At 34.9% G+C, this 24,377-nt stretch overlaps 1 long non-coding RNA gene across 1 annotated transcript in view; it reads right to left on the bottom strand.

Annotated features, from left to right (window-relative positions):
• Positions 1 to 22,247: 22,247 nt before the first annotated feature.
• LOC118762340 overlaps positions 22,248 to 24,377 on the bottom strand; it is a 10,629-nt gene continuing 8,499 nt past the window's right edge. Inside the window, exon 3 of the long non-coding RNA XR_004998088.1 lies at positions 22,248 to 22,459. This is a non-coding gene — a long non-coding RNA (uncharacterized LOC118762340). The remainder of the gene's footprint in view (positions 22,460 to 24,377) is intronic.

Here is a 24,377-nt window from a genome sequence, read left to right as displayed (position 1 = left end):
CTTCCAGAGATCCCTGGCCTGGCGGTGCTACCGAGAAGCGCTACCCGTTCGGGATAAGCTCTATAGGCATGGCTCGAGAAACACGGGGCCGACCTGCCCGAGATGCGGGCAGAGCGACGAAACCGCTCTGCACGCAATCGTGCAGTGTCCAGCAATTTCCCACCTGTGGGCTTATGTCGAACGACTGCTGTCACGTGTGGGACGTGTCGGTTTATCAGCCGAGTCTATCGTTAATATCGTCACGCCTCCTTCCTTCAAACGGGAAGGAAGAGCTGTTTTTATCATACTTGTGGCTATGGCGAAAGAATGTATCTGGTGGACGCGTCTGAAAGGATTAGAGACAAACACTTTCCTCTCTGGTCAATCTCTCATCAACTTCTTCAAGTATCACTTGAAGAAAAAAGTGAGAGTAGAGAGGCAAGTTTTGTCTAGTGAATGTTTTAAAAAAAGATGGGTGAATGTAGCAAGGATGGCACGTATGAATGACGAAGCCACCTTGACTATGATTCTATGAACCGTAAAAATTAATACAGAGAGTTGCTTATTTGCAAAAAAAAAAAAAAAAGAAATATAACATGTGACTTCATTGACCGAGGTTACCGTGGTCTTTTCCGTAGGCTTTTCTTTCCACGGGTAAACCTCACCTGTCCCCCCCTTTACACTTCATATTGACATTTCTGTGATAACGATCCCTATTGATCAATTTTTTTCCTCTCCCCCTTTTTTTTTAACCCTCCCTTTTTTTTTGTCCTCTTTCTCTCCTTTTACGATCCCTTTTGATCGACCCCCCCTTTTTTTATTTTATTTTTATTTTATTTTTATTTTTTATTTATTTATTTATTTTTTTTTTTTAAACCTTCAAAAGAAAAGCTCTACCTTGTAATTTGTTCTATCTGTGTGCAGCCCTGTGTGGCTAATAAAGAAACATATCTATCTATCTATCTATCTATCTATCTATCTATCTATCTATCTATCTATCTATCTACTATCTATCTATGTGTGTGTGTCTGTGTATCTGTGTTTGTCCCCCACCTCCGCTGGACAACTCGTATTGGTATATATATATATATATATATATATATATATATATATATATATATTCTTTATTTATGAATTAAGGCTGCCATTGGTTTCATGTTATGATGAGTAGGAAAATATCAAAGTATCTTAACAAATGTTCAAGCCGATCACATAGAGAATGGTGTTCCCTCCATTTTGGAGATTTTTAATACATATACATGCATACATACACACAAAAAGTATTTATATATGGATAGTAATAGTAGTAGTAGTTGTTGTTGTTGTAGTAGCAGTAGTTGCAGCAGCAGCAGCAGCAGCAGTAGTAGTAGTAGTAGTATTTTCTAGTAAAAATGATCCTTTAATGGTGTTGGTTCTCATACTGGAAGAGAAGGCGTTGAAAGTAGTGGAAGTTGTGTTTTTTTAATTGTTGTTTACTGTCAGGTCAATCTTAATCCTGTGGACGTATATTCAAAGTTGTTATCATCGTGACTATTTCATCTTCAATTTAGCAAATTTAGTATCTCGGGCAACTTTATCTAACATGTTCTTCATTGTGTTTGAAGAGAATAAGAAAGAATTACAAGGTACTTGGCTGCCATTTCTAGCGGGTTGAGTGACTCACTTAAAGGCAGCTTCATTTTATCTCGGTGCAGGACTAGATATTCTTATGGACATAATCTTAAAGGTTAACTTCAAGTTTATCCTAATTTACCTGTAAGAGAAAGGGTTCCGACCATGACTGACCTTTTTGGTGATATCTTGGTACATTTCAAGTAACATGATTAAAGTGTGTATAAGGTGTCTATATAACATCTGTGCAGTTATATTGCTTTAAATGTCTAACACAATGAAGTGACAGAAAATCAGAGTTTGCTCGCTAGAAGTTTTAATATCATTATTATTATTTTTGAGTGAAAGAGCAGTGCATGTCATCAAGGTGACACTGGGGTAAAATATACAAAGCCCAGTATACCCATCATGACTACCCGTCTCATAATACACCAGGCATATGCATCACAACCAGATGTGTACGGCATGATGATCTTATATCAAGATAAACAGCGCATGACCTTGCAGGTGGGACCCAATTAGAATTTTCTTCAGGCTGAGTAGCCCATCCCGCTCAAAAGGTCCTTGAATAAGGATTGTTTAAGGATGTTGAATGAAACACCCATGTTTCCAGAGGTGAATTATTCAAACTCCAAAGAACCCAAATAACCTCTCTATGATGCTCTTCCACTATTTCTGCTCGTGATCAAAGATGCACATACCGTCAGCCACCAAAGGACATGCTCAGCTGATAAAGATCAAACAACTGACAAACAAATATGTGGCATTGAGCAGAATATTTGCTGTAGCCCATCTTTTATACCAAGACAAAACAATGTACATGATAATACTTCCAACCAGTTAAGATGAGAAACAACGAGAGCCAGTGCTTTTGTCACTGTCGTCGTCGTCGTCGTCGTAATCATCGTCATTATCATCACCATCATCCTCTATTCTTTTAACTCAACTTTTGTTGAAACTTCTGGGATCTTGATTGAATGGCGGGTCTGCAACTTGCAATCTATGGTACCATTCTATTTGTTTTCCTCAACTATATAATGCTAAGGGGGCAAGCTTTTTACAACAGCTCTACTAGACACTATTTCCATTTTCTTTATGATCTTCTCAATATCTTTTGATACTGTCTCCAAGATCCCAGGAATAATCGGCATCATCTTCCAAGTTTTCGTCTTCCACAATTTGGCTATCTCCTATTGAAGAGGATTATACGCGCCTACTTTCTCGCCTTTCTTCATAACTATCAGTCGATCAAATGGGCATGTAATATCAATTATAGAACACATGCTGTTTACCTTATCAGCCACAACAAGTCCAGTTCGTTGTGCTCAAACACCTAGTCCGTTTGAACTGGAAACTCTCATAGGAGTTTGCAAGTCTCCGACTCAGTCGCTTTGTGGCTTGTAGTCATGCCATGTTTTACCACTGCTTAACCACTTTCCACTCTCTAACCACTTTCCATTCCCTAACCACTTTCCACACAGTTTCCAATGCTGAAATTTCGCTACCCCATCCTGATGTCAAAACTTATGCTCGTTTTGAGTAAATGTAGGAGATTCATTTAGATTATGACTTAAATTCATTACAGCAAATTAATTATCTATTCGATACGACGGAGACACTCGTTCATTTCTAAAACTGACCCTCCAATTTGGTCTTGCGCTGTGAGTAAAGTACACACAGTTTCCTTTTTAATTTTTCCTTTCTTTAAAAGCCCCACCTACGTTCACCAGCAGCTTCAGTTGTGGCTACAAAAAATTGATATTGTAGCTCTTTGTTGCGCAGTGCTTCTTCATGTCCTTCGTGTAATTCTTGCTTTGTTCTTTTCTTTTCCCCTGCTTTCAATATGTCCTCGTCTCTAACTGCCACTAGCAAGGTTTCATCACTTTTGGTTAGATGTCTCAGCCATATCCCATGTTCAATATCTACGCAATCTTCCACACTTGTCTATCCCCTTTCTTCATTTGCTCTCTTCATGTATAGAAGGTCATTGTCTGCAACGTGGATGATATTGACTCCATGCATGGTTAGGAGTTCTGGTTATGCCTTTTGATTATTCCAAAAGCACCTATTGTTCTAGGGATTGTTTTTGTTTTTAGGCTCCACATTTGGGTTTTCCCTGTTTTCATGTCTTAATACTTGGCTCATTTCTCCAAATCTTTCAGAGATACATTACCATCTGCTAGAACTGCTCTGTCGAGTAGGAGACATCTTTTTCAGGTAGTCCTTGACAACAACATCAGATCATTTGACTATGACCACTCTGTTGGTGGCATAACTTTGTTTTACTATTTACTGAGAGTTTTTCTAATGTATGTCCATACCACCTCTTTTGGCTTTCCATAGTGCTGGTGCAATTCTATCATGTCTATGGGTGTATTCTTACTTAGTTACAAACAGGGCTGCTCGTGATAAGATTTATCGATTCTTCTTCATTTCTCCTTATTCTGCAATTAGTGTTGTATTTTATTTCATTATATACTTTTGGTGGTTTCTCTAGCGAGAAAACTTTTGTCCTTTTGTGGTTTCTCAAATGGGAAGACTTTGGACTTCGTTTGAGTCCTGCTCTTCTCAAACATGTTTGGGAGTTTTCTTTGTTTATTTCTACGCCGGTTCCTCTTGTCTTGGTCAGGTAAGGGTTTTCTTTGAATCATTTTACCATACTATTCTCTAGTTCCAATTTTACTTGGCTTTCTAGCAATTTTGCTATTTCTGTTGTCTCTCGTTTTTTTCTTTTTTTCACAATTATCTGTTATTGCAGTCTCCGTTTTGTATTGTGTGGCTTCGTCGACGACAGAAAATAGTTTATTTTATGTTGTTCCTGTTTCATAGCTGTTTGTATTAATGTTCTATGATTTTGCAGAGGATAATTTTTTTTAGTCCTACTACGGATATTTTGTAATGGTTTTCTAGTTGTATAAGACCCCTACCACCTTGTAGTCACCGTAAATATAAATCCTTCTACTTCTCTTGCTGCTGGCACTGTGTTGACTTCAATTATATTCTTATACAGTTCTTCACGGAATCGTATTGGGTTGGAGCCGAGCAGTCTATTTTGTTCAAATCGTTGGCATTTTTCATACCGACATATTCTTTGAGATTTAACAAAGATCTCTTGTTTTAGTAGTTCTTTGATTTCAAGTTCATAGTTTGTTTTGTTATTTTGTTTTCCTGAAGTATTTGTTCATTAACGATTGGGAAGTCCTTTCTCTTATTATTTACATTTTTTCGGAATTCTTTTTTTTCAATTTTATCTTTTTTTGTATATTCTCTTTCCATTATTATTATTATTATTATTATTATTATTATTATTATTATTATTATTATTATTATTATTATTATTATTATTATTATCATTATTATTATTATTATTATTATTGTTGATGTTGTTGTTGTTGTTGTTGTTGTCTTTGTCGTCATCATCAACGTCATCATCACCATCATTATTATTATAGGTTCTTGTATGTTGGAAGTGTTTTCCATTTATTTCTATGATACGAGTTTATTTCAAGCTTTAATACCAAAAGCAAAATCCTCTCTGAACTATTTGGTAGAAAGGAAGTTATTTACCTAACAACGATTTGTCCCACCACCCGATACCCAGGGATAAACAAAAACAAAAAGAAAACATGTTAATTTTTTTTATAGTCGTTATTTGCTTATATATTGTGACTTTATATGTTCAAATTGCCTACGAAATACCCCCGCCTTACGAAGCAAAATATTACACAAACTTCGGAAAAGTACCAAAACAAATTACAGCATTCAATGAACAAATAGAAAATAAGGAAGATTTTAATGAATAATTCACAGAAGAAAATATTTCAAACAGTCTAACTAGCAACAACAGCACTTGTGCGAAGACTAACATATTAAACCATTCATATATTAATTGTGAAAAAAAGTTATTTTTGCCTGTCGTCTCAGAAACAGAATTTTTAGATTTAATGCCTTGAAAAAGTTTTAATTGGGAGAATTTTGTAAAACTAGACAGTATCTCTTTGCTACAGAGACAGAGCGAGAGCGAGAGAGAGACAGAGAGAGAGGGGGGTGCAGAAAGAGAGAGATAATAAGAGAGAGTGAGTGAGTGAGTGACTGACTGACTGAGTGAGTATGTGTGAAAGGGAGCAAAGAAAAATATAACTATTTTAAAAACGTTTTCAATTAGCGCTGAAACAGCACTGAGAAAACGCACTGCATCAAATGTGGGGAGAAATTCTCCCCAATCGACTGGGGTAAGTGTATGGCATCCACTTTTTTACCCAACGCAAACACTCTGCCTTACATTTGTGTTCACGTTATATGTGGCAGAGAAATGCAAAGACGATGATAAGAGATATTGGGAACGATGTGAATCTGTGGTCAGTCGCTACATTTGTATCAGAGAATGAGCGGTTGTTAAAGCAGAGCTAACATGGAACGTTATATTTTCAGGGGATGAAAATAGATTTACAAGTAAATAAACACACGCACCACAGAGATGAAATATGACAGAGTAAAATAACTTAAAAATTAAAAATATTTGAGAATATACCCATTTACAAAAACAAACGTTTCGTGTCGTGGAAAATATTTTATGGAAAAGAAATATAAGACGAATACCAGCCAGTGAGCATGCCTATAGCCTTTACGGAATATAAGATAATGTGTGGGTGTGCGTGTGTGCATGCTGTTCCGCTATTGGTGAGATAAACAACAATATACTGCATCAACTGTTTATTATCATTTAATAAACACAGGATTTAAATGTGAGCTGCAATAAGTTTTATGCTTTGATAGAACAATAATGGGACAAGTATACATGACAATCTTTCAGGCTAGAAATATTCTACGCCTATATATATATATATATATATATGTATATATACGAGTATTAATGGAGTGCTGAGGCTCTTGTACGTTAATTTCAAGAATGGGTTGTTCTGTTGATAAGATCAACTGAAACATCTATTCATATATATATATATATTTGTGTGTGTGTGTGTAGTGTACTGTTCCGTAATGCTGAGATCAACAAAAAGAATACTCCATCGGGTGAGCGAAAAATATTATTTAATAAATATAATACATATTTTCATGAGCTACTAATTGTTTCATGCGATGAAAACATCCCAGACATCATTTTATAACACGTCTGGTGCCTTCATGCAATCCCTAGGCTCTAGGGCCAGGCGTGTTATAAAATGTCGTCTGAGTTGTTTTCATCGCATATATATATATAGTAACTCACAACATAATATATATTATCAAATAATATATGTATATATATATATATATATATATATATATATACACACACATATATATATATGTATATATTTATATATAAAAGTGAGGTTGTGTGCTGTCTGTCTCCTACGATTTAGATTCCTAACTACTCCCACATTTTGCGGTGCAGTTTAACCAAAACCGGGTATCTTATAGTCGTGATTCATATCGAGCCCATCTGGGTATTAGCGCGCGTCTACGATGAGTCTATGATTTAAAAAAAGATTTACCATCAATTTTCCCATTTTAATGCATTTTTGGCATATATAAGGGAAGTAACTCTCTAAAAATTTATCATTAAATCTCAGAACGTAAAAAGCTACAGTAACACCCCCCCTTTGTGGTTAACCATATTGAGATGGGTATTATACTTTACATCTCTAAAAATGCTTATATAGTTATTTCCCTTACAAACCCGAGCAACGCCGGGCGATACTGCTAGTATAATATATATATATATATATATATATATATATACTTTGATACTTTGATACTTTGATAGGTTTCGGCCATTATTGGCCCAGGCCATGTCTAACTTAATAGCACCACCTGGTTACTTAATAGCACCACCTGGTTATATATATATATATATATAAATATATATATATACATATATATATATATAAATATATATATATACATATATATATATAAATATATATATATACATATATATATAAATATATATATATATATACATACATACATGCATATATATATAAATATATATATATATATATATATACCGGAGTAAACACATAAATGTGAAACAAGGTGGAAAAAAGAGTACTCAAATACCAGTGGTAGAGTAATATGCTTTATTTTAAGCAGCAGAAAATTCAACAAAATCTGTTACTCTGAGTTTCTCGTTGCCGTTCATCAGACAGTTTTTGCTAGAATGGAACATATATATAAATTCAATCTATACTCTTACAAACGCTACACCTTTAAAAAGAAATGGACTTGTTTGATTGGCCCTTTTGAAAAAACGGTCAATCTTCGAGCGATAAACAAAAAGGTCAAAAATATATGTATATATATATAAAAAAACTTATAAAAATTATAAAATCCGAGGAAAAAACCGAGGAAAAAACCTATTGCCGTTAATGAAGACAGTACAAATTAATGCATAGAAATTAAACCTGTTATAAATACTGCAATACATATTTATATTAAAATCCACATATATATATCAACATACACAAAAGGATGCGCGTAAACGCCATACATACATATACAGACGTATGAATATGAATCTAAATTATACACATAAAATCATGTGTACATATATCCACGCAAACCGTCTCGCACGCAAGCTAAACTTCATCTATGTAGCATTCTCATATACTGAGCAAGGACGGGGAACGAAAGAAAGGGAAAGAGAGAAAAAGGAACGAAGGAGGGGTAGGGAAAAAACTTGTAGCGATATTATTGGCATCTATAGAGGCCAGTATACATACACAAGTTTGAATTGATACATATACATACCGTCGTGTGTATGCGTGCTTAAGCACAAGCATACTTTCACTTACACATACACAGATACGCATGCTTACAAATACATATGCTTTGCTATACACAAACTTATATAAACATTCTAAATTTGACAACATTGCTTTTTTAAAAAACATTGCTTTTAAAAAATGGGTGCATTAATAAAAATATATACGAAAGACATATAAAATAAAATATAACATCCTATTTTGGGTCATTTATAAATAATCAAGGTAATATAAATAATCAAGGTAATCTTATGCAATACAATAACATGAAAACAAAGTTTGTAGGTTTTTCCTAATATATATGTAGAAACAATAAGACTTTGCTATAGGTCCGTCGTAGCGCTCAAGAGTCAAAATCAAAATCAAAAAATCAAAATACAAAATATATACTCTATCCATATGGTATATTTATATTCGACATTTTAAATTTAGCCGCGTGCCTACATAAGTTCATTAACTCACTTCTTTGATTCAAAGAATTATTGTCTTTGAATAATATGTGCATTTTCTCTAATAAGCAAAGCTTGCACTTGAAATTATATTTGTAAGCTCCATGCCTGTATGGTGCCGCCCTGTCCAGAATGCTCCATGTCACGTTGAAAGGTGGGGCTTCCTTTTCTTTTAGTTCCCAGACATATTTTGCTAGGCTGGTTTTCTTCCTATTCTCTGGGTATTTAAAAGAATTCTTATGAGAATAAAATCTTGTTTTAAATGAATTTTCTGAAGCCCCTGTGTATGTCTTGTATCCGATGAGCCTTCCACTTGCACCTTGGCTCTATAAACTACTCCTTTCACTAGACATTTCCCTTCTAACGGACAGGAGCTTTCGTTTTTGAAATTACATTTCTTAATGGGCTCGGCACCATGTCTAATCTCAATTAGCTTCCTATTATGTTGGCTAATGTAAGAGGCGAAATTTCTGCAACAAGAATAGCTAACCTTCAGGGTTCTTCTATTAAATATTCTGTAGAATTTATGACCCTGCTTAAAATGCTTAGAGACTAATCTCAAAAATTCCTTACCTATAATAGTCTTTACGGGTCATAAATTCTACAGAATATTTAATAGAAGAACCCTGAAGGTTAGCTATTCTTGTTGCAGAAATTTCGCCTCTTACATTAGCCAACATAATAGGAAGCTAATTGAGATTAGACATGGTGCCGAGCCCATTAAGAAATGTAATTTCAAAAACGAAAGCTCCTGTCCGTTAGAAGGGAAATGTCTAGTGAAAGGAGTAGTTTATAGAGCCAAGGTGCAAGTGGAAGGCTCATCGGAATACAAGACATACACAGGGGCTTCAGAGAATTCATTTAAAACAAGATTTTATTCTCATAAGAATTCTTTTAAATACCCAGAGAATAGGAAGAAAACCAGCCTAGCAAAATATGTCTGGGAACTAAAAGAAAAGGAAGCCCCACCTTTCAACGTGACATGGAGCATTCTGGACAGGGCGGCACCATACAGGCATGGAGCTTACAAATATAATTTCAAGTGCAAGCTTTGCTTATTAGAGAAAATGCACATATTATTCAAAGACAATAATTCTTTGAATCAAAGAAGTGAGTTAATGAACTTATGTAGGCACGCGGCTAAATTTAAAATGTCGAATATAAATATACCATATGGATAGAGTATATATTTTGTATTTTGATTTTTTGATTTTGATTTTGACTCTTGAGCGCTACGACGGACCTATAGCAAAGTCTTATTGTTTCTACATATATATTAGGAAAAACCTACAAACTTTGTTTTCATGTTATTGTATTGCATAAGATTACCTTGATTATTTATATTACCTTGATTATTTATAAATGACCCAAAATAGGATGTTATATTTTATTTTATGTCTTTCGTATATATTTTTATTAATGCACCCATTTTTTAAAAGCAATGTTTTTTTAAAAAAGCAATGTTGTCAAATTTAGAATGTTTATATAAGTTTGTGTATAGCAAAGCATATGTATTTGTAAGCATGCGTATCTGTGTATGTGTAAGTGAAAGTATGCTTGTGCTTAAGCACGCATACACACGACGGTATGTATATGTATCAATTCAAACTTGTGTATGTATACTGGCCTCTATAGATGCCAATAATATCGCTACAAGTTTTTTCCCTACCCCTCCTTCGTTCCTTTTTCTCTCTTTCCCTTTCTTTCGTTCCCCGTCCTTGCTCAGTATATGAGAATTGCTACATAGATGAATTTTAGCTTGCGTGCGAGACGGTTTGCGTGGATATATGTACACATGATTTTATGTGTATAATTTAGATTCATATTCATACGTCTGTATATGTATGTATGGCGTTTACGCGCATCCTTTTGTGTATGTTGATATATATATGTGGATTTTAATATAAATATGTATTGCAGTATTTATAACAGGTTTAATTTCTATGCATTAATTTGTACTGTCTTCATTAACGGCAATAGGTTTTTTCCTCGGTTTTTTCCTCGGATTTTATAATTTTTATAAGTTTTTTTATATATATATACATATATTTTTGACCTTTTTGTTTATCGCTCGAAGATTGACCGTTTTTTCAAAAGGGCCAATCAAACAAGTCCATTTCTTTTAAAGTGTAGCGTTTGTAAGAGTATAGATTGAATTTATATATATGTTCCATTCTAGCAAAAACTGTCTGATGAACGGCAACGAGAAACTCAGAGTAACAGATTTTGTTGAATTTTCTGCTGCTTAAAATAAAGTATATATATATATATATAAAATATACATACATATATATACATACAAATATATACATATTATATATATATATATATATATATATATATATATATATATATAATATATATATATATATATATATATATATAAATATATAATACATATATATATACATACAATATATATATACATATATATATATATATATATATATATATATATATATATATATATATATATATATATATATATATATATATAGCAGTATAGCCCGGCGTTGCTCGGGTTTGTTTTTAGTTGCGCTTAAAACGGCTGACTTTATTGTCACGTTAACAAAGTTTTGACATAGTTTCAATCTTTTTTGAAAAGTAAAAATTTAACATTATTGTAGCTTGTTATTCTGTTGAAACACATTGAAAAATAGCGACACAGCAGTCAAAAAGTCATTAAAAAAATAGTGATTTTCATAGAAAAAAAAAACCTTTTTGATGTAAATAATTTTTGGTCTCAACGTGGTTCAATTTGAATGTTTTCTTCTGCGGAATAAAGAGCAAGTATCATACTCTCAATTTTGGTCAACTTGTGCCGTAGAGTCTCGGAGGAGATAGCGTTTGTTGAAGGCTACCAAAACTACAACACAAAAACACAAACACAGACAACTTCAGCTTTGTATGTATATATATATATATATATATATATATATATAACTTGTCATAGAATGTACTTTTTGTGACTATAAGGGTCCTTGACTCTTGTTTCTAGCAATGTAGAAGCTACTCTACACCCTCAGTTACTATTAGTCCTTTTTGGTGTTATATTACGTCTAGCCACCTTCGTTATGTTATAATTTTCACATTACCATTTTGCTGAATCAGTCATTGTTTCATATGGTAAATACTATATACTGACAGGTAACATTTACCTTTACTTTCAGCGATCGAGTGGTCACTACCGACGAGCTTTAATTCCATGAGAAACTAGCTTGCTGGTATAGAATTCTCGCTCGATGTGGGGCAGTTATCTGCCATATCAGTACATAGACAATGTGCTTTTTGTGGCTTTTTGTGACTCTAGTTTCTAGTTATGTAGGTGCTACCCTGCCGCCTCTGTCATTATTAGGGGCAATTGAATTTTTCCCGTTTTGGTTTTATGTTACATCTAGCCGCCTTCGTTATTTGATAAATATATATATATATATATATGTGTGTGTGTGTGTGTGTGTGTGTGTGTGTGTGTGTGTGTGTACATACATACACACTCTATGACCGGGCATAAGCTTTATTACTTTATATATATATATATTTGATTTTTGTATTTGGTTTGCAATAGTCTTTATATGAATTCGTGTGTTGCAGCATATTTTATTGTGTCTGAGGAGAGTCATTCTCTTTAGGTGTCTTATTATTTAACACACTCGCTGGTTCGATTTCCACTTATTTGCTTATATATTTTTTCTATAATTTTCGTGGCGCCTTGCAACCTTTTCAATAGTCATTGAAAAGGAACGATGTAAATTGTAACTTCACACTCGAATTTGCGATATAGTGATATAGCATTATAGACACAGAGGTTAGAGTTGGTCTGGTTATGAAAGAGATTTAACTCTGGTATATGGGCTAGGGATTATTAAGCGTCTCCGATGAATTATATTCAGTTGGCAAAATCCTTATTTAGATATTCGAATTACTAATTTTAATGGGGTTATCACTCTAGCTCCATTTTATATCTTAAACCTTCCTAGAGGGAGTGTTGTGACGTAATTCTCCATTACTCAATGTTTTTCAAAACACACTGTTATTTATGTGGAGCAGCCCTATTGTTTTTGTTTTTAGGAAACAGATTGCCTCTTCGTTGAGGTATTTTTCTTCTGATATGTTGTTGAGGTAAAATCGTATCACAAATCATATCAAATAACTTCATCGATCAAGTAAGTCCCAGATCAAATACTCAATATCAAATCAAGACCTTCGAGACATGGCATTGTCTTCTAAAGAACGTACAGCTTGGTGAATCAAATTGCAGGTGTGGGGCTGGAGAAAGTAAATGCCGAACCAATCCTGTGTGTCTTGTCTGGAATTGCTGAGAAAATGCCAGCTACTTAGTGGTGCTCGACAATCACTAGGGTTACAAGGAAAATTTGATGATGATGATGAAGATGATGATGATGAGGATGACGATGATACTGATGACGACGACGATGACAATAATAATGACGTTGATAATGATGAAGACGACAATGATAATGATGGCAATAATTGATAATGGTGGTATGGTGGTGGTGGTGGTGGTGATACTGTTGACGACGACGATAATATACTAAGCTCCGTAATCCATCGCTCTCTTTACGATTCCAAAATTGTATTAATTACAAATTTTTGGTAACCATTTAGTATGTGATACCCATCCTTTTGCGTCACAATTCTACTGTTCCTACAGTCAAAGGCAACCAGCCGGCAGACTCGTTAGCACGCCAGGCAAAATGCTTAGCGGAATTTCGTTCGTCCTTACATCTTGAGTTCAAATTCCGTCGAGGATGACTTGCCTTTCATCCTTTCGGGATCGATAAAAAAAATACCAGCCGAAACCTAGGGTCGATGTAATCGACTTAACTCTTACCACGAAATTGCCGGCCTCGTGCCCAAATTTGAAACCACTATTCCCGCAGTCACTTCTCATACCACTTTTCTTTTCGTCTTGTAAGACGAAAAGAAAAGTGGTTTCTCAAAATTCCACCCTCATCCAAACACCATTTCTGTGACATGAAGAGAAGAATCACTCATCTTTACATGAAATATATATTAAAATTCTTCAGTCAATACTAAACTCCTTTTAACCAATTTCATTAAATTTTAATATAAAAAAATACCGCCAGATTTCATTTTAGAAATATAGAACCCAAATAGAATTGAGTGTCTTGCTGAAGGCCACGGCACCCATGTTGATGGAAGTGACTTATTACCTTTCTACTGAACGAGGTCAAAAGTCTCGTTACACGAATGTCGAGCCATATACACAAACAGCGTCAATGTCGAGACACATACACAAACATAGTGATGTAGACGCAGGATAATTTAATATTGCGGACGTATTAGCTTTATTGTCACACACATACACACGCGTGCGCACGCGCAAGGTCACGAATTTTAATAATCTTAGTATATATATTAAAACCATGAATACTAACATGCGTATTGACGAAGAGTGGGAGCATACATTTAAATATATATTTAACACATATATTCACACACATCCATGCACACACGCAAACACACACACACATACATGCATACATACACAAGCAAACACACACGTACTCACACTAGCATACAAGCACGTGTGCGCACACACAGGCACGTACACTGGCAACGTACTTAACATTTCTCGACTAAGCTTCAAGTCTCATCCGATAACTGAAGATTCCAGAGATAAGTTATCTGTGCAAGAAACCTTAGGTTCTGGTAGTACTGCTGTAATTGATACACACGCACGCGCGCGCGCACACACATACACACACACACACACACACACACACACGCATACACACACGCGTGTGCGCGCACACACACAAACACACACATACACACATATGTATGTATTTACATACATACCAACACAGTGCCGCAACACTCTATCTACTAGGTTATATAGCTTCATGTGTACATATAGTACATACACACAGGATGCAGTGAATATATTGTCGTCTAAATTACGCAAAAATGAAAATAACACTTGACATCTCATTTTAACAGATGTATTTACCAAAATTACATAGAGATATCTTGAAATACTAATGAGTAAATTTATTCAATAAAATCGCCATTGGCTTCAACCACGGCCTCCAGACGACTTCGGAATCTCCTGCAATTCTTCTGGATGGTCTCCTCGTTTAAGTTGGTGAATGTTGCCATAATCCTTGCCTTCAGTTCATCTTTGGTGTTACAAAGAGTTTTGTTAGCCTCTCGCTCAACTGCGCCCCATATATAATAATCATGAGGGTTGTAGTATGAGGAATTAGGTGGCCTAATGTTAGGAGTGATGTGGTCGCAGAAATTGTCTGACTGCCATGACTGAGTTCTCCTGCTTGTATGGCATGATGTGGAGTTCTGTTGCCAGACATAGGGTCTTCCAGCAGTCACCCTCTTGACCCAGGGCAGTACTACCTCCTGCAGGCACTTGATATAGGCCTCCATGTTGAGTCTGAGACCATGTGGGAACATGAATTGAGACATAGTGTCGCCATCACTGGTGATCACTCCTAACACCATGATGTTAACTGGATGCTTGATTTTTATCACACTTGGTACATATCCTCAGACTGGCACCCAAACATTCAGAAATCTTCGTACTGGAGCTTCTGGCGTGAATGCCAAGCAGCGCAGCATGTTGTTTTCAAATTTCTGGCAGAGGGAATTGCGTCATGGTGGTGGTTTTCTCACAGACGGTGCCCAACGGACCTACTATACTGTGTAGTCGACAAAATCAGAAGCAAGCAATGCGCATACTCGAAATAAAAAGTATAAAATGGCGACAATTTACCTATCGCACCCTTCATATATATATATATATATATATATATATATATATATATATATATATATACACACACACAGAAAATTAATGTAGACAGCAGTTTGCAATGTTTCACAAAAAGCGAAAACTATAATCGTCACTAAAGGTGACTAGGGTGTTAAAAACACCAACATTGCTAGAAATAAGAGCTAAAATGCTCTAATGCTGTGGTGAAACCACATAGTTGCATATACTGGCAAAGACTGAAATCGTCCGAAAACACCATATGCATGCATACACACACAGACACAGACACACACACACACACACACACATATATGCGTGTCTGTGTGTTTGTGTATGATTATTCATGTATATATATATATATATACATATATATAATATATATATATATATATCGCCATGTTGATTCGTTAGTTACTGCACGCATTTTTTTTCTCTCTGTGTATCTTTCTGTTGAAGAGCGTAGGCTCAAAACGTTAAAGACTTGTTTTATTTATATTTCCTGAGCGCCATACTAATACAATTGTTTGTTTGTTTTCCACCTGCCTTCGTCTTTTGTCTATTTTCATAAAGCTTCCCGTTATATATATATATATATATATATATAAATATATGTATATGTGCGCGCACGCGTGTTTGTGTGCGTTCCATTTCTATTTTATTAGATCTTCTATTCTACTAAATTTCTTTCTAGAATGATGGAACTGGATTATTAGGGGAAAAAAAGAAGGAAAAAAGAAAAAAAAAAACAACTGTTGGAATTTTTATAACAAGATCAACAGTTGTTAAATGTGAAGCTTTTGGGAAGTCTTGCAAATTTTCACTGTTCTGCTTACAGATTGTATTTGCAATATTCGTGCTATCCAGTCTCTTTATTTACTAGAAAATTCTAGCTTCTCCAGATTGTCGCTAAGGCACTTATTCACATAAGCAAGAGCACCAATGATTATTTGTAAGAAAATGTCAATTTATAACCAGGCTAGAGGAATTTATAGTCAGGCTAGTTGTCCATAGATATTCTCCTTTACAATGGTTCTGAAAGAGATGTTCATGTCTGTCGGGCAACTATGATTGTAGACGTTTTGATGGAAATGTTCTACCAGTGTCTCTTACGGTCTTGTGTATTTCATCACAGCGATGCCGTTGCATTTATACCAGGACATTGTATAGTGTGTTAGTAACAATACGATGCTATAGTAGGTCGTATCTTGATAACGTTTTGAGGTAGCTACAGATGACATGTGTCACGTCAACCGCTGAAGAGTCACATACTTCATTTTCTCGTTTTCTCTTGAGATATTTTGAAGCTCTCTCTATCTCTCTCTCACTCACTTTCTTTCTCTATCTCTCTCTCTCTCACACTTTCTCTCTCTCTCTCTCTCTCACTCACTTTCTTTCTCTATCTCTCTCTCTCTCACACTTTCTCTCTCTCTCTCTCTCTCCCCTGCTTTTAGAATTCAAATGCATAATGTTTGTGACGAATCCAGAAGTGACTACACTTCATGTTAATATTGTAATCTCAAAGTGTTGAGATGAGGTGGCAGAATCATTAGCACACCGGGAAAATGCTTAGCAGCATTTCGTTCGTCGTTATATTCTGAGTTCAAATTTCGCCAATTTCGGCTTTGCCTTTCATTCTGTCATGATTGATAGAATAAGTACCAGTTGAGTATTGGGGTAAATGTAACTGACTTAATCCTTCATCCTGTGCCAAAATTTGAAAGCAATATTGTAATCTGAAAATATTTGTGCAGTCACTGAAGTATTTTGTACTACTTACGACTCTAGTCAACATTTTGTTGACATTTGCCATGCGTTGATATCCGAACAAGTTTATATTTTCCATATTCATGCATCAAATTAAGTTTACATAATTATATTTTTATTACGTTTCATTTGTTGGTATATCTAAATAATTTTCTAAGAAAGAACATAACCAGAATTTTGAATAGAGGAATTTGAAAGTAGTAGAGAGGAATAAATATATATTGGAGGGCGGGAAAGTACAGTGCTCAGAGTAGCAGTGTAGCAGAACGGCCTACATGTAAACTATGTCTCTCTCTACATACAAGCAGCGGCTCAGAAGCAATCTTATTATATGTGTGCGTGTATGTATGTGTGTGTAAGTGTGCCTGCATATATATCTCTCTCTCTCTACATATATTCTTTTACTCTTTTATTCTTTTACTTGTTTCAGTTATTTGGCTGCGGCCATCTTGGAGCATCACCTTAAACGGTCTTAGTCATCGAAATCCACCCCAGGACTTAATCTTTCTAAGCATAGTCCTTATTCTATTGGTCTCTTTTATTGAAAAATGTTAAGTTACGTGGACATAAACATACCAGCATCGGTCGTCAAGCGATGGCGGGGTGGGGACACACTCACAGACACACACATAAATACATACATACATACATATATACATATACACACATATATATATACACACATAAATACATATACATACATACATACATATTAACCGGTGTTGTTCAAACGATGAATAGCCTTCGCGTAAACCACTGGTTCGTTTTGTTCTCTTACTTTATTATCCTCTTATAATCATCTCATAATAATGACCTTTATGACTCGTATTACTACCTCAGTCAATCTAAATGTATATATTTGTCATTACCTGTCATTTTTCTATTTGCAATATGCATTTTCGTTGATTTTTCATATTTTACCCTTACATTTCCACGTGTATTTTATATTTTCTTTTCGTAAGATATTTCTACTATATAATATATATTTTCTAATATATAATATTTCTATTATATAATATATATATATATATATATATATATATATATATATAATATATATATATATATATATATATATATATATATATATATATATACGATGACGGGCCTCTTTCAGTTTCAGTCTACTAAATCCACTTACAAGGCTTTGATCAGCCCTAGGCTATAGTAGAAGACATTTGTCCAAGGTGCCACGCAGTGGGGCTGAATCCGGAACCATGTGGTTGGGAAGTAAGCTTCTTACCACACAACTACACCTGCGCCTCTACACACCAACGCCTATATTAGACAAAGAGCTGACAAAGGAATAAACGATTATTCGAGGCACCTTTGAAGCTAAAAGGTGTTATTCGGCTACTCAAATATGAGCCCACTGCATCAGATAGTGGAAACAACTGTAAGTTGTCTATTCCGTTATCATTTGTACTCGACTAACTCTTTATTCTGAAGTATATGTATATTGAGTACACGCACATACATACATACATACATACATACATACATACATACATACATACATATATACATACATTTGGAAGCACTCCGTCGGTTACGACAACGAGGGTTCCGGTTGATCCGATCAACGGAACAGCCTGCTCGTGAAATTAACGTGTAAGTGGCTGAGCACTCCACAGACACGTGTACCCTTAACGTAGTTCTCGGGGATATTCAGCGTGACACAGAGAGTGACAAGGCCGGCCCTTTGAAATACAGGTACAACAGAAACAGGAAGTAAGAGTGAGAGAAAGTTGTGGTGAAAGAGTACAGCAGGGATCACCACCATCTCTACCGGAGCCTCATGGAGCTTTAGGTGTTTTCACTCAATAAACACTCACAGCGCCCGGTCTGGGAATCGAAACCGCGATCCTACGACCGCGAGTCCGCTGCCCTAACCACTGGGCCATTGCGCCTCCACTACATACATACATACATACATACATACATACATACATACACATACATACATACATACATACATACATACATACATACATACATACATACATACATACATACATACGTACATACATACATAAAACATACATACACACACATATATATATATATATAAATGAGTAACAGAAAAGTATAGGTGCCAATCCATTACGGCTGTTTCCAGCGACTCCTTTAATTGATTAATGAAAACATTAACTCTTTGTAAAGAATCTGTTTTCGTCACATGAATTCATGAACTTCAAAACATAGAACATTCAGAATGATTTAATATAGTTTAAAATCCACAGAGCAAAAACATTTACAGTGAATCTGCTTCTGTTAGTATTTCAGTTGCCAACTGAAATAGTAGCAGAATCAATGTAAACGTTTTGCACCGTGGATTTTAAACTATGTTATATTATTCTGAATGTCATTTATTTTGAAGTTCGTGAATTCATGTGACGAAAACGGTTTCTTTACAAAGATGTAATGTTTTCATAAATCAATTAAAGGAGCCTCTGGAAACGGCCGTAATGGATTGACACCTATACCTTTTTGTTACTCATTTATATTTTATTTACCTCCCTCGGAATCTGCCCTTCGTAAATATTATGGACAGTAAATTTTATATAAAGAACATGTCTGAAAAGCTAGGAGCAAATCTTTTCACTCAGCTGTGTTTAGCTGTCTACATATACTGCAATGATATCATTCGGCCAGTACTTATGTACCAAGTTTGATATTTAATTAATATTGTTGTGTGTGTATATTATTCCGACCTAGCGAAGTGCCTCAATTTAAGTACCTAATTCAACTGAATCTTAATTGTATTATATGTGTGTGAGTATATATATATATATATGCATACACACAAACACACACACGCACACACAGAGGCACACGCCTACTCATAGATGCACACAAGCCTTAATGCAGCTGAAGTCAGGTTCTCAAGAAAGGCTAACTATATTCTTCGATAATCCACACAATTCCAGAAATGGTCTCGGTAAATATTTGTTAAACAGTCCATTCCCCTTATGCTGAGGAATATTAAAACGGTAAAATATTGAAGGAAGGGGATAAATCTTGGAAAAGTCGAAGAAAACATGTTTCTATGCTTATATTTAGCTCTTTTCTTTAAATATATAACCCCTTTAAAGTCACGTAGTTGGCCAGGAAAAGTAGGCATTTATTATTAACAGGTATATTTCTACAGTGTGAGGAATACATAAAGGGCTAATGTCCGCTTGGAGCTGTCAATCTCGGTAGCGGTGCATCTTCCCTCTCCTATACAATGTCCGCAGATTACAAGTTCCGATCTTCGTTATGAATTTAATGCACAGAACATAGTCGTTAACTTTATTGTGGATTTTGTAGGAGAATGCATTTGTTGCTTTCTCCTTAAAGTGGAGCTTCTTGTGGAGATTCACTTTTTTATAGTGGTGTAGGTTCTTATCGAATTATGTAACATATTAATTATGTTAACCAACGCCTGCACTAACAGTTTGTTAACAGGGCTCAGTACTGATAAGCAAATGTAACAAAGTGGTATATATATATATATATATATATATATATATATATATATATATAATATATATATATATATATATATACATACACATACATATACAAAATGGGGTAAGAACGCGATTGATCCAATCTGGCAAGCCCTAAGGAAAAACTAACCTAAGAGCATTAGATCTCTTGAAAGAAAGCAGCGAATATATACGAAAACAAGGACGGAAAAAAGGAGAATGTTACACAAATAACAGAACATAACAGCAGGTGTTTTTGAGTAAGGAGGAATTAAATTAAGCTGACGTGTGAGGGAGTAAGGCTTTACGGCAGAGATACAAGATTTCACAGACACAGCGAAGAATAGAGATGTTGTGTCGATTTCTTATAATTTAAGTTTTCAGATTTGATATGCAACTGTGTCTAATATATACTTTGTTCATATTCAATGAGGCTGATGAAAAGTTTAGCTATATTAGCTTCGACGATCAGCGAGAAAAGAGTGTTGAATCAAAAAGCAGGAAATTAAAAAAGAAACGTATTTCGTATCTACTGGGTTTGTAACTAAGTTCCCATCGTTTTTTAAAATTTAATTTTTTTAAATGGTTTAATAAAAAATAACAACTAATTAATCAACAATACATTTACCCTTGTTGTTTATAACTTCTTCCCAACGTTGAACAAGATTTTCAATACCTCCTTGTTAGAAATCACCCGATTTCGACTCGAAAAATTGATCCAACCAAGATTTCAATTCTGCATCAGTAATGAACGAAACTCTGCGCATAGCATTGGAAAGAGATCGAAAGAGGTGGAAATCTGTTGGTGGCAAATCAGTAGAGTACGGCGGGTGTGGCAGCACTTTCCAGCCATGCGTTTGAATGGCTTTCTTGGTCATATTGGTGATATGAGGGCGTGCGTTGTCGTGCAGCAAAAGAACTCCATGCTGACGATTAGGTATTTTTTCTTGAATAGCCGTGTTGAGTCGTTTCATCTTTTGAACATAGAGTTCCGCGTTGGCTATTTAGTTCTGTTCAAGCAATTCGGAATGAATTCCCAGTCCCACCATACGTTTTACGCGGATGAAGATCTTGTTTCACGCGCGGTGTTACTTGTTTACCGAGGCTAAACCATTCCCTACGCTGCTTCATATTGATGTACAGGTACTATTTTTCGTCGCCAGTAACGATTCCGTAAAGAAATCGTTGCTTGTGTCCATGAGTTGAGCGGCGACGAGCAAGCAGAGCAGCGGAGATTGTGGCTCGTTGATTTTTGTTGTTTTCACTTAAAGCATGCGGAACCCATGCTCCATACTTTTGAACCTTTCCCATCGAGTAAAGATGCTTCTCTATAGCATTGTGGGAGCATTCCATTTTCTCTACCAGTTGCCTCGTCGTTTGATGAGAATTTTCGTGCAAAAGTTGGTTTAATTGTTCTTCATCGAACTCAACTGGACGGCCAGAACGAGGTGTGTCTTTGAGGTAAAAATTTCCATTTTTGAACTTGACATACCAAACACGAGAGGTTCTTTCAGCTATGGGACCCTCTCCATACATAGCATAAATGTCGCGAGCAGCATTTGCGGTCTTAGAACCTTCATTAAACGCAAAAAGGAGGTGTCAAAAATGCTCGTTTTTCTTAACTTGACATTCCATTTTAATGATCTGAAAATAAACAAAAATTAACAAAAATTAACAAAAAGAAACAAAAACAATAACAAAATAGATTCCAAAAGGATTCAAAAATAGAATTCTCGAAAAAAATAGATTCCAAAATTTACAAACGCAGTAATTTCCAAAATTTAAAAAAACAGCGGGAATTTGGTTGCCAACCCAATATATGCCTTATAAGGAGCAGTTGTGTAAAAGATTTTTTTGACGATAGGCCAGAGATCATAGGATTATATTTTGATAGGATTTTAAAAAACTGTCAAGTAAACTGGACAAAGGGAAATAACTTAAACAGCTCAATGACATGAATTTCGACAAAATAAGTGAAGGATTGATGTACTAAATAGCATATATAAAATATTCGCGATTACTTCAAATTTCTGTCTTAGTGGAACAAGGAATACCAAAACCTATTGTTACTTTTGGTTGCTTACAAAGAAGAAAGGAGATAATTACAATAAATTCAGGTTTGATTTCTTCTAGTCAATTTACGACCTCTGGAGAAGGAAATCGTTTTTGTTTCTAGACGAGAGAAACTATGGACATTTTCCCGTCTTTTAAACCAATCAGATTAGAATTGTATGAATACGGAAATTCGATGCATTGCTCTGGTTCAGTGATAGAACGCATGTCATATAAATAGATGTAGAGTTAATTAAAACCAATATTTACTCGCTATTATTTATAGCTTGATATGCTTCAAGTTCAACAGTTAAAAACAAGAATTACACACACACACACAAACACACACATAACAAGAAGTGTGAGAGAAATGCAGTTTATGTCAATTGTTCCCTACGCATGTTCCACCCATTGTGGCTATTTACATCTTCTGCAGCGGATGTTGATATAGCGATTGGAAGTAGACTGGATGACGATACTTGTGCACAAAGCTTTAACTTCATCAGTAGCAGTCGTACATCTTAACGTATAAACATGATGGATATCTATCTATCTATCTATCTATCTATCTATCTATCTATCTATCTATCTATCTATCTATCTATCTATCTATCTATCTATCTATCTATCTATCTATCTATCTATCTATCTATCTATCTGAATATATAGATACATACATACACACACACATACATTTATATATAGTAGCATTTAGTGACATTTGTAATTCTCTATTTTGGTGAAACATTGCAAACTGCTGTCTATATTAATTATATATGTACACACACACACACACACACACACACACATACACACATAGATAGATAGATAGATAGAAAGATAGATATATACACACACACATATATATTTATGTATGTGTGTGTGTATGTATGTATGTATGTATGTATGTATGTATGTATGTATGTATGTATGTATGTATGTATGTATGTATGTATGTATATCTTCAGTTTAGAGAATGGTAGATACATAATTAATAAGGTTATAGATCTTGCTGTCGTCGAACACCAAATGAACTCATAACATTTGATTTTTAACCCCTGGCAGGATTTTTGTGAAAAAGTAAAGTCCTTGTGAAATGTACGATGATTTCTGTATCGTTTTACGTTATGGTAAAGATTATCAAAGTTTAGAGCGCTGGTAAGCAATAATTTAGAAATGGATAAATAGAATTCAAACAACGATTCAATTAAGTAAACTTGGGCTCCAAACATTATTTGTAATGTTAAACCAGTTCAATACAGTGAGGCTATTGTTCCATTAGTGGAGATTGGTGACTTGCCTAATTTTCTAATTAATGCCAATTAAAATGTGTTTGTTAGTTAATCCAATCTTCTTCTGTGATAGGTTAATTAATCTACATTTTGAACCAGCTACGATCTATCCTTGTGGTCTTTAAGGGTGTTCTATGTTTCATGTTTAACTAACCATTCTGATCTATTTCTGAAACTAGTTGGCAGGGATAATTCCTGTCTCTCATTATTATTCTCAT

The sequence above is a fragment of the Octopus sinensis genome, linkage group LG2, assembly GCF_006345805.1.
Source record: "Octopus sinensis linkage group LG2, ASM634580v1, whole genome shotgun sequence".
NCBI classification, from domain to species: Eukaryota; Metazoa; Mollusca; class Cephalopoda; order Octopoda; family Octopodidae; genus Octopus; species Octopus sinensis.
This window is presented reverse-complemented; position numbering and strand designations above follow the sequence as displayed.